Source organism: Zalophus californianus, chromosome 1 (assembly GCF_009762305.2).
Source record: "Zalophus californianus isolate mZalCal1 chromosome 1, mZalCal1.pri.v2, whole genome shotgun sequence".
In the NCBI taxonomy this organism is placed as follows: Eukaryota; Metazoa; Chordata; class Mammalia; order Carnivora; family Otariidae; genus Zalophus; species Zalophus californianus.
In genome coordinates this window covers 170,602,228-170,613,231 of record NC_045595.1, presented here as the reverse complement: position 1 = coordinate 170,613,231, position 11,004 = coordinate 170,602,228, and the positions used below count along the sequence as shown (strand labels likewise).

The 11,004-nt window shown below is 38.5% G+C and overlaps 1 long non-coding RNA gene across 1 annotated transcript; it reads right to left on the bottom strand.

Annotated features, from left to right (window-relative positions):
• Nucleotides 1-252: 252 nt before the first annotated feature.
• Nucleotides 253-3,772, bottom strand: LOC113918313. The gene is made up of 3 exons (XR_003518521.2): nt 3,678-3,772; nt 688-761; nt 253-425 (listed from the first exon to the last, which is right to left on the bottom strand). It is a non-coding gene; the product is annotated as an uncharacterized LOC113918313 (long non-coding RNA).
• Between the last annotated feature and the right edge of the window lie 7,232 nt (nt 3,773-11,004).

The window sequence follows — 11,004 nt, the reverse complement described above, 5'->3', positions numbered from 1 at the left end:
AGCCATTATTCTCACATACCAAAAGCCAGGTAACACCCCAAACGTGTGATTCCTGGAAGGCCAGGGGCAGCCTTGGACAGGAAGAAGCAAAACTAAAAGTCTGCTTCTTCCTGGGGGTCCCTGAAACAAATTATCTTCTTAGTTTTATGTTGGCTACACTGGAAGTGTGACTCTCAAAAGGACACATCATCTGAGCACTCTCTTCACTCATCACAAGAAACAATGTAATATTGAAATTTATTATGACAAGAATTCTTGCAGAAGCAAGCTATGACCACGGAAGAGAGGAGAAGTTGTTGACATAATTTCCCCAGTAGCCTGAGGGCTGTCCTCCTTTTTACTGCTCTCCAGTGTCCTCCTCAGCCCCTCCTGTACAGTGAGCCATCTTTCTTCCTGCTGACCCCAGGAAAGCATGTACTGAGCTCCTGTTAGTGCAGGAAATGACACAGGGCTACATACAGTAAAAAGAATTATATAGGCACAATCCCTCCTCCCTAGAAATGTATCTCATGCAGGCTATTTAAAAAGGAAAGAAACGGTACAGGATATTATAGTGTATTCAATATAATTGACTAAAAGTAGACCAATAGAACTTCATTCTCCACAATGCTTCCCCTCTCATTTGTTTCTTCTACTTAACTAATTTCATAATTAATATGTAGCCCTCCTTAGAGAGAAATAACTCACTATCAAGATAGAAGATTTATTACTCTCCTCCTGAGGCAATGTGCACCAAGAAAATAACTTTATTCATTTGAGGACTGATGAGAGGAATCAGCGAAGCACACAACTTAATAATTATATGTATACCTACATGGTTACATCTGAAAAATGAGGATTGTGGAAAACCAATTTAAAAGATTAGTTCATACAGGGTGAAAAGTCAACTGCATAACTTGCTTATTTATTCCAATAAGTACTCAATGAGCACTTCACCAATTTAGTGTGCACTGTGCTAAACAGTGGTTTACTATGAGGGAAGTCAGACAAAATTCCTGTTCTTGTGGGTTTTAACTAACCCAGGGGAGGGAAGATGAAAAACAAAAATTATTACAATTCAGTGTTTAACAGTATTTAAATATAACTTACACTGTCATCTTCAGTTTAATCAGAAGCTCCACATTCCAAATTGAGATATTAGACCCCCGTGCAGGATTTGCAGAAAAGTAGGTCGAAAAACCTATCTTGGGACTTTCAGGGTCTCACTCTCCACAAAGATACATAAATGCTTTGGGATTAATCAGAGTTTGAAAACTAGGAGAGAGACACCTCTGGAGAGAGGTTTTCTTACAGGTTTTCCCCAAGTCCACCCACTGTGGTGAAGAGGGAGCTTGCCAGTAGAGAAGGGGTTTTACTGAGGGAGCTTGCCATGTGCCCCCTGGCATTTGAGAAATCTGTGGAAGAATATTTGACTCATACTTCAAAAGTCTGACAATAAAAGGGGTTGGCCAGATGAGCCTGAAGCATGAGTTGAGTTGAAAGGGACTTAGCTGTTCTTGTTTCTTGGGGACTAAATGCCTCCCAAATGTCTCTCTTACAGAGCTGACCTGGAGTCCTGGTTAAAAAAAGAGAGTGAGAGAGAGCTTCTGAACAACCTGAGAGCAATATGACCCCAACAGAGAGAAATCACCCTACCAGGAACCCAGGGACTGAGGGGGGGAGTGGTAAGCACACAGCTAAAGGAGAGACATTGATTTCATTGTTAAAAGTAATATATCCTGCTACTTTACTGAATTCCTGTATGAGTTCTAGCAGTTTTGGGGTGGAGTCTTTTGGGTTTTCCACAAAAAGTATCATATCATCTGCAAAGAGTGAGACTTTGACTTCTTCTTTGCCGATTTGGATGCCTTTTATTTCTTTTTGTTGTCTGATTGCTGTGGCTAGGATTTCTAATACGATGTTAAATAGCACTGGTAATAGCGGACATCCCTGCCGCGTTCCTGACCTTAGGGGGAAAACTCTGTTTTTTTCCATGAGAATGAAATTCGCTGTGGGTTTTTCATAGGTTGGCTTTTATGATATTGAGGTTTGGTACCCTCTGTCCCTATACTCTGAAGAGTTTTGATCAAGAAAGAATGCTGTACTTTGTCACATGCTTTTTCTGCATCTATTGAAAGGGTCATATGATTCTTGTTCTTTCTTTTAGTTATTGTATTGTATCACGTTGATTGATTTGTGGATGTTGAACCAAACTTTGCAGCCCAAGGATAAATCCCACTTGGTCAGTGGTGAATAATCCTTTTAATGTACTGTTGTATCCTATTGGCTAGTATTTTTGGTGAGAATTTTTGCATCCATGTTCATCAAGGATATTGGTCTGTAATTCTCCTTTTTGATGGGGTCTTTGTCTGGTTTTGGGATCAAGGTAATGGTGGCCTCATAAAATGAGTTTGGAAGTTTTCCTTCCATTTCTATTTTTTGGAACAGTTTCAGAAGATAGGTATTAATTCTTCTTTAAATGTTTGGTAGTATTCCCTAGGAAGCAATCTGGCCCTGGGCTTTTGTTGAGCGCTGTGAATTGTGCAAGACTGTTGAATCACAGATCTGTAACCTCTGAAACAAATAATACAATATATGTTTAAAAAAAAAAGAAGAAGAAGAAAGATAGCAGGAGGGGAAGAATGAAGGGGGTGAAATCGGAGGGGGAGACGAACCATGGAGAGACGATGGACTCTGAAAAACAAACTGAGGGTTCTAGGAGGGAGGCGGGTGGGAGGATGGGTTAGCCTGGTGATGGGTATTAAAGAGGGCACGTTCTGCATGGAGCACTGGGTGCTATACACAAACAACAAATCATGGAACATACATCAAAAACTAATGATGTAATGTATGGTGATTAACATAACAATAAAAATTTTAAAAATAAATAAAAATTTTTAAAAAAAGTAATATAGCCTGAAGGTCTGCAGAGGGAGGGTCTCTGAGAAACTTCCCAAAATGGCTTTTAAAAGAGAAAGAACCAACAATTGTGCTTGAGCTACATGTCCCAATGTCTGATGACAATGGTACCAGCCACATTATACTGTCCTTCTCCCTAACCTACTCTTCCCACGGTTTGACCACAGAGAGCCAGAAAGTCTCTGTCCATGAAGGAGAAACTGACCGAGGTTCAGAGAGAAGCCGACTAAGTCCCCTCCCCTCCCAGCCAGAGACAAGCCTAAGCTAAAAGAGACAGTTTCAAATTTGAATGTCATTTTAGTTTTAATATTTCACTAACTGACCTGGATTATCAGACTGGACTGAACTTTTTTCATGTCCCTCTCAAAAGGACTTCATTATTATTTCTTCCCTTATATTAAGGTATGGGATGATTGGATCTATAGAGTTTAAAAGGAGTGATGACATGTAGAATCACTCCCCAACTTGGACTTTACTACCACATTCAAGAACTTCAGAGTGTGTGAAATAATAAGAGGGAGAAAGAGCCCAAGATAGATGGTCAGAGAAAATTTGCTCAATAAGTAAATATTAAGCTTGATTAGAAAAATCAATAGGAGTTAGTCATGCAGAAAAGTGGGAGAGCATGGGATGGGGGGTCAGAGAAAGCCATTCAGGAAGAGAAAAAATCCTTTTGAAAGCCTGTGGTGGGAAAGGAGATTATTCTAGATACTGTGACTGCATAACAAACGACCCCAAAATGTAGCAGCCAAAAACAACAAATTATTTTTATCTCTTACAGTTTTGAGATTGATTAGGCTTAGCTGAGTGGTTCTTGATTGGAGGCTCGTAGGGTTACAGGTCTCTCCATGTGGCCTGGGCTTCACAGCATGGCAGGTAGGTTCTGAGAGGGAATGTTCCACAAGTGAGTATTCTAAAACCAATTGTTTCAAGAGAACCAATCTAAATCCACATGACCTTTTATGATCTCATTGTATTATTTAAATCAAACTCTATTGGTCAAAGCAATACAAGTTAACCCAGATTCATGGGAAGGGGACAGAAAACACACCTTTCAATCGGAGGGTGATCAAAGAATTATAGGGTCATGTTTTTAAACTACTGTAGGTATGGCCCATTGAAAAAAATCAAAAGTCAGTTTGTTTGAAGAATGAAAATTGCCAGCGAGAGTGTAAGGCCATTTTAGGGTCTTGGAAGGTATCCTAAGAATAATGGGACAAAATGAAAAGATTGCTGATAAATAAATTAATTATCAAGAGCAATTTAGGAAACCATAAAAATTATTTGTTGAGCCAAATAACTGACTAATTTCCTTTGAAGGAAATAAATCATTGTTTATGAAATATCTATTAAGATGAGTACTATTTTAGTAATCAAGAGAGAATGGCATAATATTGGGCAGAATTCTTTGAGAACAGATCCTGATTGGAAATATATGATGAAATTTCCTCCTTATGAAAAGTTACCTCTTGATGAATATGCCTTTGAAATGAGGCATTTCATTTTCACATCCATTAAAGTTCTCATACTCCCCTTGATTTACCTATTAAACTTGTAACTTTATTAACAATGCCCTGATTTCATTGTAGAACTTTACAGTTTAAATATAGATAAGGATTGAACTTTACTTCATAGTTTAAATATAGATAAGGAGGGACTCCATCAAACTTCTCCAACAGTGTTGAGTTCTGAAATTTTTTTATAGTTTAAATATAGATAAGGATAGATAAGGATTGACTCCATCAAACTTCTCCAACAGCGTTATGATTTTTTATTCATGTGTTAATATTGAATATGTGTTTGTTTTTTTTTAAGATTTTATTTATTTATTTGAGGGACAGAGAGAATGAGAGACAGAGAGCACAAGAGGGAAGAGGGTCAGAGGGAGAAGCAGACTCCCTGCTGAGCAGGGAGCCCGATGTGGGACTCGATCCCGGGACTCCAGGATCATGACCTGAGCCAAAGGCAGTCGCTTAACCAACTGAGCCACCCAGGCGCCCTATGTGTTTTGATAGTATCTCACAAAAGGAAAATATTACAGTAACATACAGTAAACATTACAATATAAATAACAATTTGTTCATGAAAACTAGTAGTGGAATTGAAAAGGGCTTTTGGGGCAATTAATTTTCTCCCAAAATTTGTTGACTGAATAGTCATTATTCCTCAGCTTTTTCAACAGGTGGCTCTTAGAGCCAGTTTGTATACTACTGGTGATGGCATTTCTTTAACATTAGGTGGCACCAGGCTCCATTACTTTTTAAAAATTTTAATTCCATTATAATTAACATACACTGTTGTATTAGTTTCAGGTGTACAATATAATGATTCAACAATTCTGTACATTATGAAGCTCATTACAACAAGTATATTCTTAATCCCCTTTACCTATTTCACCCTTCCTCCACCCACCTCCCCATTGTTAACCACCAATTTGTTCTCTGTGTTTAAGTCTGTTCTTTTGTTTGTCTCTTTTTTCTTTGCTCATTTGTTTTGTTTCTTAATTTCCACATATAAGTGAAATCATATGGCATTTGTCTTTCTCTGACTTATTTTACTTAGCATTATACCCTCTAGATCCATCCATGTTGTTGCAAATGGCAAGATTTCATTCCTTTTTATGGCTGAGTAATATTCCTGTGTGTGTGTGTGTGTGTGTGTGTGTGTGTGTGTGTTTACACATGCTACATCTTTATCCATTCATTTATGGATGGGCACTGTGTTCCTTCCGTTATCTGGCTATTATAAATAATGCTGCAATAACCATAGGGGTGCATATTTCTTTTTGAATTAGTGTTTTCATATTCTTTGGGTAAATACCCAGTAGTGGAATTACTGGATCATATGGTAATTTTATTTTTAATTTTCTGAGGAACCTCCATACTGTGTATGTTGGCCTTCTATATGTCTTCTTTGGAGGAATGTCTATTCATGTCATCTGCCCATTTTTCAGATTATTTGGTTTTTTTTGGGTGTTCAGTTGTATAAGTTCCTTATATATTTTAGATATTAATCTCTTATCAGATATGTCATTTCCAAATATATTCTTCCATTCAATAGGTTGTCTTTTTGTTTTGCTATTTCTTTTCCTGTGCAGAAGCTTTTTATTATTTATTTATTTATTTATTTTTGGACTTGTAGTTGGTAAAAACTTTAATGCACTTCTTAGGTAAGGACTAAGTGTGGAAGGTTCTTTTTTTTGTTACGTTAATCACCATACATTACATCATTAGTTTTTGATGTAGTGTTCCATGATTCATTGTTTGCATATAACACCCAGTGCTCCATGCAGTATGTGCCCTCTTCAATACCCATCACCAGGTTAACCCATCCCCCCAGCCCCCTCCCCTCTAGAACCCTCAGTTAGAAGCTTTTTGTTTTTATGTGGCCCCAATAGTTTGATTTGGTTTTGTTTCCCTTGCCTTAGGAAACATTTCTAGAAAAACGTTGCTATGGCCAATGTCAGAAAGTTAGTGCCTGTGCTCTCTTCTAGGTTTTTTATGGTTTCAGGTCTCACATTTAGATCTTTAATCCATTTTGAATTTGTTTTTGTATATGATGTAAGAAAGTTCCTCAGTTTATTCTTTTACATGCAGCTGTCCAGTTTTTCCAGCACCATTTATTAAAGTAACTGTCTTTTTCCTATTGCATATTTTGCTTCCTTTGTCAAAGGTTAATCAACCATATAAATGTAGGTTTATTTCTGGGCTCTCTATTCTGTTCCATAGATCTATATGTCTATTTTTGTGCCAGTACCCTACTGTCTTGATTATTACAGTTTTGTAGTATATCTTGAAATCTGGGATTGTAATACCCCCAGTCTTGTTCTTTTTTAAGATGGCTTTGGTTATTTGGCATCTCTTGTGGTTCCATACAAATTTTAGGATTATTTGTTCTAGTTCTGTGAAAAAATGCTGTTGGTATTTTGATAGGGATTGCATTAATTCTATAGATTGGACAGTATGGGCATTTTAACAATATTTTTCTTCCAATCCATGAGCATGGAATATCTTTCCATTTGTTTGTGTCATCTTCAATTTTTCATCAATGTTTAATATAGTTCTGAATTGTTCTCTTCTAATCAAGTTGATAAAAACTTTAAACATTTTCTAGAGTAAGCTCTTCCTATGAAATATGCAAAAAATCACAAAAGCCTAAGTGATTAACTTAAATTGTCCACTTGCCATCACAACTGGCAAAGAACTATACCCACATCCTCTTCTAGGTAAGAGAGGGAAGGCTAAATCTAGAAATCTCAAAGTTACCTTGCAGAACCTGTTACAGAGCATTCCCACCAAAGTGTTAAACTTGAGCTCTTGTCTATTGATTCTAATTCTTTCCTAGATAATGTAATTTCAAGCATATATTTTACAAGGGGACTTTCTAATAATTTCAAGGATTATCACTCAGAAACCTCTTATTTCTTGAGTGACTACTCTTTGCAAGGCAATGTGGAAGATGTTGGGAGATACAAAGAATAAATAAGCAATAAGTTCTAGTACAGAAGATTAATGCATATTAACCAGTGTTATGCAAGGTAGAAAGTGACCAAAGTCATTGGGTGCCTGGGTGGCTCAGTTGGTTAAGTGACTGCCTTCGGCTTAGGTCATGATCCCAGGATCCTGGGATCGAGTCCCACATCAGGCCCCCGGCTCAGTGGGGAGCCTGTTTCTCCCTCTGACCCTCTCCCCTCTCATGCTGTTTCTCTTTCTCTCTCTCTCTCTCTCTCTCTCAAATAAATAAATAAAATCTTTAAAAAAAAAAAACCTAATGCTTCTCGTCTTTAAAAAAAAAAAGAAAGAAAGAAAGAAAGAAAGTGACCAAAGTCACAAGAAAGAAGTTACTCAGTGTAATTTGGTTTTGTTTCCCTTGCCTTAGGAAACATTTCTAGAAAAATGTTGCTATGGCCAGTGTCAGAGAAATTACTGCCTGGGCTCTCTTCTAGGTTTGCAAAGTTCAAAAGAATAAATATTTTAGATGAGCTTTAAATTATCCTACTTGGTAAAGAAATGGTTATGATTTTTGAAACTGTAATTTCAATAAAATGATATGGACAGGATTTGAATATGTGGAGAATAGTATTCCAGAAATAAAGGCAGTATGATAAGAAGCATGGACCTAAGAAAGCACAAACTGGGAACAAGAAATAGTGAGTTTGCCCAAAGCCAAAAGAGAGGAACAGAAAACACTGCAAAGATAGAAGTAGCTAGTGCTAGAACTTGGATGGGAGACTAAATCTAGACTATTCTAGATTGTTTCTATAAGTAATGGGGGATCATTGAAAGTTTTCTTTTATTTATTTATTTATTTTGTATTATTATGTTATGTTAGTCGCTATACAATACATCATTAGTTTTTGATGTGGTGATCCACGATCCATTGTTCTCGTATAACACCCAGTGCTCCATGCACTACGTGCCCTCCTTAATACCCATCACCAGGCTAACCCATCTCCCCACCCCCTCCCCTCTAAAACCCTGTTTGTTTCTCAGAGTCCATAGTCTCTCACAGTTCATCTCTCCCTCTGATTTCCCCCTTCCTTTTCCCTTCCTTCTCCTAATGTCCTCCGTGCTGTTCCTTATGTTCCACAAATAAGTGAAACCATATGATAAGTGAATTTCTCTGCTTGACTTTTTTCACTTGGCATAATCTCATACAGTCCCATCCAGGTTGATGTAAAAGTCGGGTATTCATCCTTTTTGATGGCTGAGTAATATTCCATTGTATATATGGACCACATCTTCTTTATCCATTTGTCTGTTGAAGGGCATCTCGGCTTTTTCCACAGTTTGGCTATTGCGGACACTGCTGCTATGAACATTGGGGTGCATATGGCCCTTCTTTTCACTACATCTGTGTCTTTGAGAACATAGGCAGTAACCTCTTTGACATCGGCCACAGCAACTTCTTTCAAGATACATCTCCAAAAGGTAGTGAAACAAAAGCGAAAATGAACTTTTGGGACTTCATCAAGATCAAAAGCTTCTGCACAGTAAAGGAAACAGTCAACAAAACGAAGAGGCAAGGCACAGAATGGGAGAAGATATTTGCAAATGACACTACAGATAAAGCACTGGTATCCAAGATCTATAAAGAACTTCTCAAACTCAACATCTAAAAAACAAATAAGTCAAAAAATGGGCAGAAGACATGAAAAGACACTTCTCTGAAGAAGACATACAAATGGCTAACAGACACATGAAAAAATGTTCATCATCATTAGCCATCAGGGAAATTCAAATCAAAACCATATTGAAATACCACCTTACACCAGTTAGAATGGCAAAAATGGACAGGGAAAGAAACAACAAATGTTGGAGAGGTTGTGGAGAAAGGGGGAACCCTCTTACACTGTTGGTGGGAATGCAGGTTGGTACAGCCACTTTGGAAAACAGTGTGGAGGCTCCCCAGCAACCGCACTCCTGGGTATTTACCCGAATGTTTTCTTTTAAAGATTTTATTTATTCAATTGAGAGAGAGAGAGAGAGAGAGAGAAAATGAACAGGGAGGAGGGGAGAGGGAGAAGCAGACTTCCCACTGAGTAGAGAGCCTGACACAGGGCTCAGTCCATCCCAGGATCCCGAGCCATGACCTGAGCCCAAGGCAGACACTTAACTGACTGAACCCCCCAGGCGCCCCTCATTGAAAGTTTTTATTTTATTTTATTTTTTAAAGATTTTATTTATTTGAGAGAGAGAGAAAGCACATGACATGGGGGTAGGGTCAGAGGGAGAAGCAGACTCCCTGCCAAGCAGGGAGCCTGATGTGGGACTCGATGCAGGGACTCCAGGATCGTGACCTGAGCCGAAGGCAGTCGCTTAACCAACTGAGCCACCCAGGCGCCCTCATTGAAAGTTTTTAAATAAAAGGTTGATGTGATCAAATCTATGCTTTTGCGAATTGGACTGGCAGGGTGTGTAAAATGGATTACAGGAGAGAACCTGCAGAGAGGAGACCAGCAGAGAGGCTTCTGTCATCCAGTAGCCTGAACCTGGGTGGCTTAGGAGGGTTTTAGTGATATAAATATCATGGGAGTAGAATCAAAAAGTCTGGATAACTGACTGGATATATTAGGCACAGAAACAAGAGGAGTTGAAGATGTTTTCACCTTTAAAAATCTAGGTGATGGAAGAAACATAAAGAAAATGGGAACTGGAGAAATTATGAGAAGAAAGATGAGTTTAAATCTGAGCATATTAAGTTTTAGGTATCATGAAATATTCAAATGGAGCTGTCTTGAAGGCATTTAGAAAGCTTAGACCTAGAGCCTGGGAGAGAAGGCGAGGCTGGGGATCTGAAATCATCTGCAGATTAATTATGGTTACCATTTCTTGAAATCCTAAGATGTGCTGGACACCATGCTAAGTGTTCAGCATGTATTAGTCAAGCCTCATAACAAACATGAAGATAGACATTTTTATCCCACTGAGATGTAAAAAAAATTGTTTAAATTGGCAAAGATTCTCAAGCAGTAAAATGGAGAGCTGGAATTTTCAGTAGATCTGTCTAAATCCAAGGCAGTTCTTTGGATGGGAAAGTCTTAAATGAACCAGAGGGTAGCACTGCTCGTCTGCCTAGAACCAGAGGGTAGCACTGCTCGTCTGCCTAGAATGGTGTGCAGCATGCAGAGGAAGTCCATACCTCCCTGCTGTGGAGGAGAGGAGAAGGCAACAATGTTCTCAACTTAGACACCCAGGCCTCTTCCCTTTTCTCATCTTCTTATTTCAAGGAAGGGGGTGATAGTTGCAGAGTTGGGATGTTAAATTTGTTCTGACACCTCTAAGTAAGGCCTAAAAGGGGTTTATAGCCCTAAGTGTTTGAAGTCTTTCTAGAATTTTTTTGGTTAATTTCTCGTCTTACATGCCCTGAATGCTCCTTTAGGTCCAGGGCAACAAGAAAAGTGCCACTCTGCAACTTATTATAAGTGCTCACGACTAAGACCCAGAGGCTGGACCTATGGTGTGTGTTCCGGAAACCCGTTGCCATGCTTATTTCTTAAAATGAACCATCCGAATCAAACTGCATTGCAGGTGGTAGCAGTTGAATTTAGGAGCCTGAGAATAAGCCATGGAAATCCAAGTTCTTCCTGTTCCCTCAATGGATGTG